The sequence below is a fragment of the Thamnophis sirtalis genome, unplaced genomic scaffold (genome assembly GCF_051295495.1).
Source record: "Thamnophis sirtalis isolate CommonGarterSnake01/CBP01778 unplaced genomic scaffold, rThaSir2_p1.2 scaffold_3, whole genome shotgun sequence".
Classification (NCBI taxonomy): Eukaryota; Metazoa; Chordata; class Lepidosauria; order Squamata; family Natricidae; genus Thamnophis; species Thamnophis sirtalis.
Window position 1 is genome coordinate 148,038,500 of NW_028261383.1, and position 6,989 is coordinate 148,045,488.

A 6,989-nucleotide genomic window follows, 5' to 3' on the forward strand; every position below is an offset into this window, starting at 1 on the left:
CTGTATCCTCCCACGCTCCCATGCCCCCCCCCACATGCACACACGACCCCCGTCCCACGCATGCACGCGCTTTCTTCCGCATGTGCGGCAGAGACCCAAAAATCAGCTGGCCAGTGAGAGGCATGCGCGTGCATGTGTGGGACGTGGGGGAAGCTTCCGAGGATCGAGCAACCCAGCTGTGGGCTACACAATCATTGGAAGCTCAATCCTTTTCCAATCAGAGAAGAAACTGCCAAACTAGGAGAAGTCGAGTGCCCCAGTCCCAGTCTATACTGGGACGTGATTGACTTTCCCCACTTTGATTTAACTATGTGCTGGATCAAAGAGATAAAACAGGTAGGGAAAAGGAGACCATCATATCAGCATTTATTTAGGTCATTTATTTAGTCAATTTATAATCCAGTGTAATCACTAAACTTTAAGAAATAAGTAATATATTAAAAGCAAGATAAAAAATAAGGCTATAACAGAACCAATATTAAACTATCTCGTTTAAATTCCTAGTACACTCTGTTCTGTTTACTTTTGCAGAACAAATTGTGAATTACATTTAGGAACTTGTCTTCACTTGGCTAAACTCTGATTAAAATAAACATAAATTTAGAATCCATCTTTGCTGCACCCACCAATGAGGCTTTCTGTCTGTTTATAATAGCAAATAAGGGAAGGGACCGCTACTGATTTTTTTCATTTCATTTCATTTATTAAATTTATAGGCCGCCCAATCCCGGAAGATTCCGGGCGGCTTACAACAAAAGAAAAAAAAAAGAAAAGCAAAATAAGTAAAAAATAGTTTAAAATTCACAACACACATACGTTCTAATCGGGGCTGGACCTTAACACTAAGGTCAACAGCCCCAGGCCTGCCAGAACAGCCAGGTTTTAATGGCTTTGCTGAAGGCCATGAGAGTGGGGGCAGGTCCGGACCTCTTGAATGTATAGAAAATTTAATTATGATAGAACAACCTTAAGGCATTTCCAATTGCTTGTGCCTATGCTTGCACTTCCAGCTGGGATATATTCTGCCAGACCCTCAGCTGCGTCTTCGTGCAAGTTGCTCGCCTCCCCGCCAGCAGCTCTTCCTCCAACATCTTGGCTGGAAGTGGCAGCGCAACTAGGGCTACACAACTTCTCCTCAGAGGGAAGCCCTGACCCGTCCTTGCCACCGCTCCCCACTTGCCCCCGGCGGCTTTCACAGTGCCACCTCTGGCTAGGATGCTGGAGCAACTAGAAGAAGGAGAAGCTGTTGTGGGAGAGGCAGGCCAGGCGGAGGTGGCCATCCTAGCAACAAAGGCTGCTTCTGGTGCATCTGCTGCAGTTGGACCAGGTGCTGCTCCTGGAGACTCAGGCATTATCCGCCACCAGTAGCCACCAAGCTGGTCCCATAACTGCCTAAAACAGGTGGAGGGACTACCAGGACCTGAGGCAGCGGTGGCATGGATGCATGCCCAGCAAAGGCAGCAACAGCATTTTAGGGGGTGGAGGATAATGCCCAGGGGTTGCCCCATATCTCATATCGGGAACATTGGGCCGGGAAACAACTTTCTGAGGGTGTCAGCTGGCCAAAGCGTGGGCCTTCGCAGGCCACAATAGCCATGAGGTCTGTGCAATGGGAAGAGTAGTTGCGTGGCTTGGGGCCCAGAGCTGGCCAGCATGGCCACCCCACCAAGAGGAGCAGTTGCCCCTGTTGCCTCCAAAGGCGGCAGGGAGCAGCAGGCTTGGCTGCTGTGGGTGTGAGTGGAAGGTGCTGGGTCCATTGCTGCTGTCCGGGAGACAGCAAAGAGTCTTGAGAGGCCCTCCAGGTGGCCAGTGGAGGCTGTTTTGGCCCTCACTCCCCTAGCTCCTAGAAAGCCTCTGGAGCCTAGGGAGGGCAAAAAACAGGTCCATCATGGGCCAAAACCGGGGGGGGGGAGGGCTGGGAGTCACATGTGCATAGAGGTGGGAGGGGAATACACATATGTGCATGGGTGCAGAACATAGCATTATGGGTGTGGGCACACCCACGCATGCCCCCCAGCACTCCCCATGCTTTTGGCACACAATACAAAAAAAATTAGCCATCACTGGCATAGACAAATTTGCATTCTCTGGTACATTGCATTCCATGATACATGATATTCCCACCTAATTCCCACTTACCATATTTTTCAGAATATAAGAAGCACCTTCCCCCCCCCAAAAAAAGAGGGTGAAAATCTTGGTTTGTCTTATACACTGAATACAGCATTTTTGGCCTCCTGAAACCACCTGCACGCAAGCCATTTTTCACAGAAATGGATGCGCAGAGGGTTTGGGAGGCCTGCAAAGTGATCCTGAGGGTCAGGGAGGGCAAAACCTTTTTTTAATTTACCTCTTCAAAATTTTGGTGCATCTTATACTCCGATGCGTCTTATAGTTTGAAAAATATGTTACTTGCCACTGCCTCCATGATCAATTGAAGCCCTTTTGCAGTAAAACAAGTCACTTGGTTGCTGTATATAGCTGCTATTATTCCATACTTAGGTATTATCTGTTGCAATATACTTCTGGTGACTACTAATGCAGTGGCCCTCATGGCTGGATAAGCTTCAACTCATCCAGTCAAGTGAGCTGCTCTCACCAATAAATATTTAAGTCTCCTCACCTGAAGTAGTTCAGTAAAATCAACTTGAATGCATTGAAATGGTCTCACACTAAATGTCACTCTCCCTTTTCTTTCTGTTGTAGAACTTGTTTATTAACTCTTTTACATACATTTGTCACATATTTGTTTAGGTGCTATATACAATCCACAGCATCCATAAGCTTCTAAAAACCAATCACATCATACCTTAGTCCAGTGTTTTTCAACCACTGTGCCGCGGCACACTAGTGTGCCGTGACATAGTGTAAGGTGTGCCGTGGGAAAAACACCTGCCTATAGTCAATATAGGCACAGAGTTAAATTTTTTAAACATTTTCTAATGGTGGTGTGCCTCGTGATTTTTTTCATGAAAAAAGTGTGCCTTTGCACAAAAAAGGTTGAAAAACACTGCCTTAGTCCCCCAATGACCACCCCAATATAGTCTTCCCAAAAATCAACATTTCCCCTCCATCAGGTGCTACCCATTTACCTCCTCCACTTTCTACTGCTCCCACTTTCTCTAACTCCTTCTTCTCAGAACATTAAACAGTTAATTCTGCCACTGCCATCCCTGCTTTCAAGTCAGCAAAATTATTGCCTCCGACTTCAAAGGAATATTCAACTTGAGTTAAGGCATAATTTTCTAGCTTCTTCCAAGATTCCTTGGCTTCCCTTCTACCACATTCTCTTCCCATCTATAAACAAATTAACCTCTTCTCAGCACCAACATCCAATCGTCCTTCTAAATCTCCTCTTAAAACTGAGAGGGACGCAACCTAACATCAGTGGTTAATGCTAAATCATTTTGTTCCATAGGCACACTCTCATACTTCAAAATCCTTGAATCTGTCAGCCATCAACTGGCATTTGTTGTTGTTGTTGTTTTTGTTGTTGTAGTAGTTGTTGTTCAAGATGGCCTTCACATGAAGTGGGGCACAAGGGTTCCTTCAAAAGTCAAGGTTCTGCTTTCTCTCATTAACAATGCCATAGTCACCACCGCTTGAACACTGTCTGGTAACCCTTGACAGAGTCTAACAGTTTAGACAAAAATGCCACTGGATGCCTCTTTCCTCCCCACTTCTGGGATAAAGCCCTCAAAGCCATTCCCTTATCTGTGCAACACTAAGATCTTCTTCTAATAGTTTTGCATACCAGTCTTTAATCAAAATAGCATAATTATCTATTCACAGCCTACAATATCCAGTCAATCCTAGAAATTTCCTCAACTCCTTCTCCTTTTCAAAATCATTTCCTTTATATATGTTTAACTAAGCATTTTAAACCTCAAAGGTTTCCAGAAAAAAAAGCAAAATTGTAACAGAACTGGGGGAAAAGCAGTGAAAGCCAAGACTGCAAGAGCAGGGATGGAATGTCACCCCTTTACCTCGGTGACAGGAGTCTAGAAATCTCTATCTCTTAAAGGAACAGAATAACAAGGAGACCATGAACAGTAAAAAGCATTTATTTAAGATAAGCTTTTGCAAAAGGATTCTCAATCGTGAAAAATAGAAAGAGAATGTCTGATAGGTCCAGATACATAGTTTAAATACAGTATTTTTGGGGTACAGGTCACTGGTTACATAAAGGCATGTTACACAATACGTGTTATATAATGGCATTAGACTACTATTCAACCAGTTTCCTGTAAACAACCCCTTGAATGGAAAGTCCCCATTATTTCAGTCCCTGATACATAGAATCATTACAGGATAATCAAACTACTTACATCAGCCTCTTGAGACTTTTGAGACTGATGCAAGCATTTTCTGGGTTGACTTGTCCAGTTTCTCTTCAATTAACCTTCCCATTCTGGAAAGCCCCTAAAGTTTGTTAAAAATGGAGTTGGTCAGGTTCTGCTCTTTTACACAAATAACCTTATTTCTCTCACGGTGGCACAGGGGTTAGAGTGCAGTACTGCAAGCTACTTCTGCTGACTGCTGGCTGCCTGCAATTTGGCAGTTCAAATCCCAACAGGCTCAAGGTTTACTCAGCCTTCCATCCTTCCGAAGTCAGTAAAATGAGGCCCCAAATTGTTGGGGGCAATATGCTGACTCTGCAAACTGCTCAGAGAGAGCTGTAAAGCACTGTGAAGTGGTGTATAAGTCTAAGTAATATTGATATTTAGCCCGCTTTTCTCGAGCTAGCTAAGTGCAAGTAAATAGGGGGGGAATGGTTTAATGGGACAGAAAACTGCAGGACACCCCCCTTTCCTGCTTCTCTTGCTCTTCCAGGGCAAAGGTCCATAACAGAATTGGAAGGGGCCTTGGAGATCTTCTAGTCCAACCCCCTGCGTAGGCAGGAAACTCTACACCACTTCAGACAAATGATTATCCAATCTTTTCTTTAAAACTTCCAGTGTTGGAGCATTTGCAACTTCTGGAGGTAAGTTGTTTCATTGATTAATTGTTCTAACTGTCAGGAAATTTCTCCTTAGTTCTAAGGAGAACTTAGTTCTAAGTTGCTTCTCTCCTTGATTAATTTTCACACATTGCTTCTTGTCCTACCCTCAGGTGCTTTGGAGAATAGTTGACTCCCTCTTCTTTGTGCCTCTGAGATATTGTAACACTACTATTATGTCTCCCCTAGTCCTTCTTTTCATCAGACTAGACATACCCAGTTCCAGCAACTGTTCGTTATGTGTTTTAGCCTTCAGTCCCCTAATCATCTTTGTTCCTCTTCTCTGCACTCTTTCTAGATTCTCAACATCTTTTTTACAGTGTGGTGACCAAAATTGGATGCAGTATTCCAAGTGTGGCCTTACCAAATTATTATAAAGTGGTATTGACACTTCATGTAATCTTGATTCTATCCCTCTGTTTATGCAGCCTAGAACTGTGTTGGCTTTTTTTGCAGCTGCAGCACACTGCTGCCTCATATTTAAATGATTCTCCACTAGGATTCCACGATCCCTCTCACTACTATTGAGCAAGGTACCACATATACTCTACCTGTGCATTTTGTTTTTCTTGTCAAAATGTAGGACCTGACTTTTTTCACCATTGAATTCCATTTTGTTAGATAGTGCCCAATGTTCAAGTTTGTCAAGATCCTTCTGTACCTTAAGCCTATCTTCTGGAATATTGGCTATTCTTGCTAGCTTGGTGTCATCTGCAAACTTGATGAATTCCCCATCTATCCCCTCATCCAAATCAATGATAAAGATGCTGAAGATTACAGCTAAAACAGAGCCTTGGAGTACCCCACTGCATTTCCTCCATGTAGATGCAGTTTCACTGAGGACTACATGTTGAATGTGGTTGGTCAGCCAGTTACGAATCTATCTGGTGGTGTTAATGTCTAACCCATGTTTTTCTATTTTATCTAGTAGTAGTTTATGGTCTACTTTATCAAATGCCTTACTGAAGTCCAAGTAAATTATATTGACAGCATTCCTCTGATCCACTATTTTTGTCATTTTGTCAAAGAAAGCAATTAAATTAGTCTGGCATGATCTGTTTTGGACAAACCCAAGTTGGTTTTTGGTTATTACTTTGCTTCTAGGAGTTCGCTGATTCTTTGCTTGATTACCTTTTCCAGAATCTTCCCTGGTATTGAGGTCAGGCTAATAGGTCTGTAGTTCCCTGCTGCTCCAGCATCTTTGAAAGATATAGTTCAGTACAGGGGTGGGTTCCTATACCGGTCAGTACTGGTTCACTGCACACACACTTTGTGCGTGCATTGCTGTCTTCGCTCACGTACACACCAGTTCCGTGTTGCTGGCGCATGCACAGTTGACTAAATATTGTACAGGAGGGGGGAGCCTGCCCCAATGGAGGCCCTGAAAAGGGTTGGAAAAGAAGCTGGGCAGCAGACAAGGAAAAGGAGCAGATCTCCCGTTGACTTGGTTTTTCAACCTTTGTTGAAGCAATCTAAGATTGAGGACTTTGTTTTGGCTCGGTCTTCTGGTCAGGGAGCTTCTGAGGGTGTCGCCCACTGAGGTGAGAATGAAGACTTACCTGAAACTGCGGCCCCTAACCACCCCTTGCATGAGCCTACTCTTGTAGAACTTTTGCCCCAGCAATGTTTTCTGGTTGCAGAAACTACAGTGAGCATTCAGCTCCAGCTTGATAGAATAGTAAGTACTCTAAACTACTTAGTCTCTTGGACTACCAGTGGGTGTTCTGGGATGATCACTTGGCAGTCAGTGGCAGTGACAGGATATTCCCTGCCAAATCCCAGGAAAAGCTTTAATAAAAACTCTGGCCAACGAAATCTTGGTCAATGAAATTCTACCAACAGAATGAATTCCGCATCCTATGACGTGAATAGCTGCCTGGTCTTTCAGCCAAAACAGGTGGCCCTCATCATTAATCCCATTAGCAGCAATTTACCTTACTGGAGTTCAATTCAGCTGGCAGGGGTCATCTATTAAAGTTATTGGGGCTAA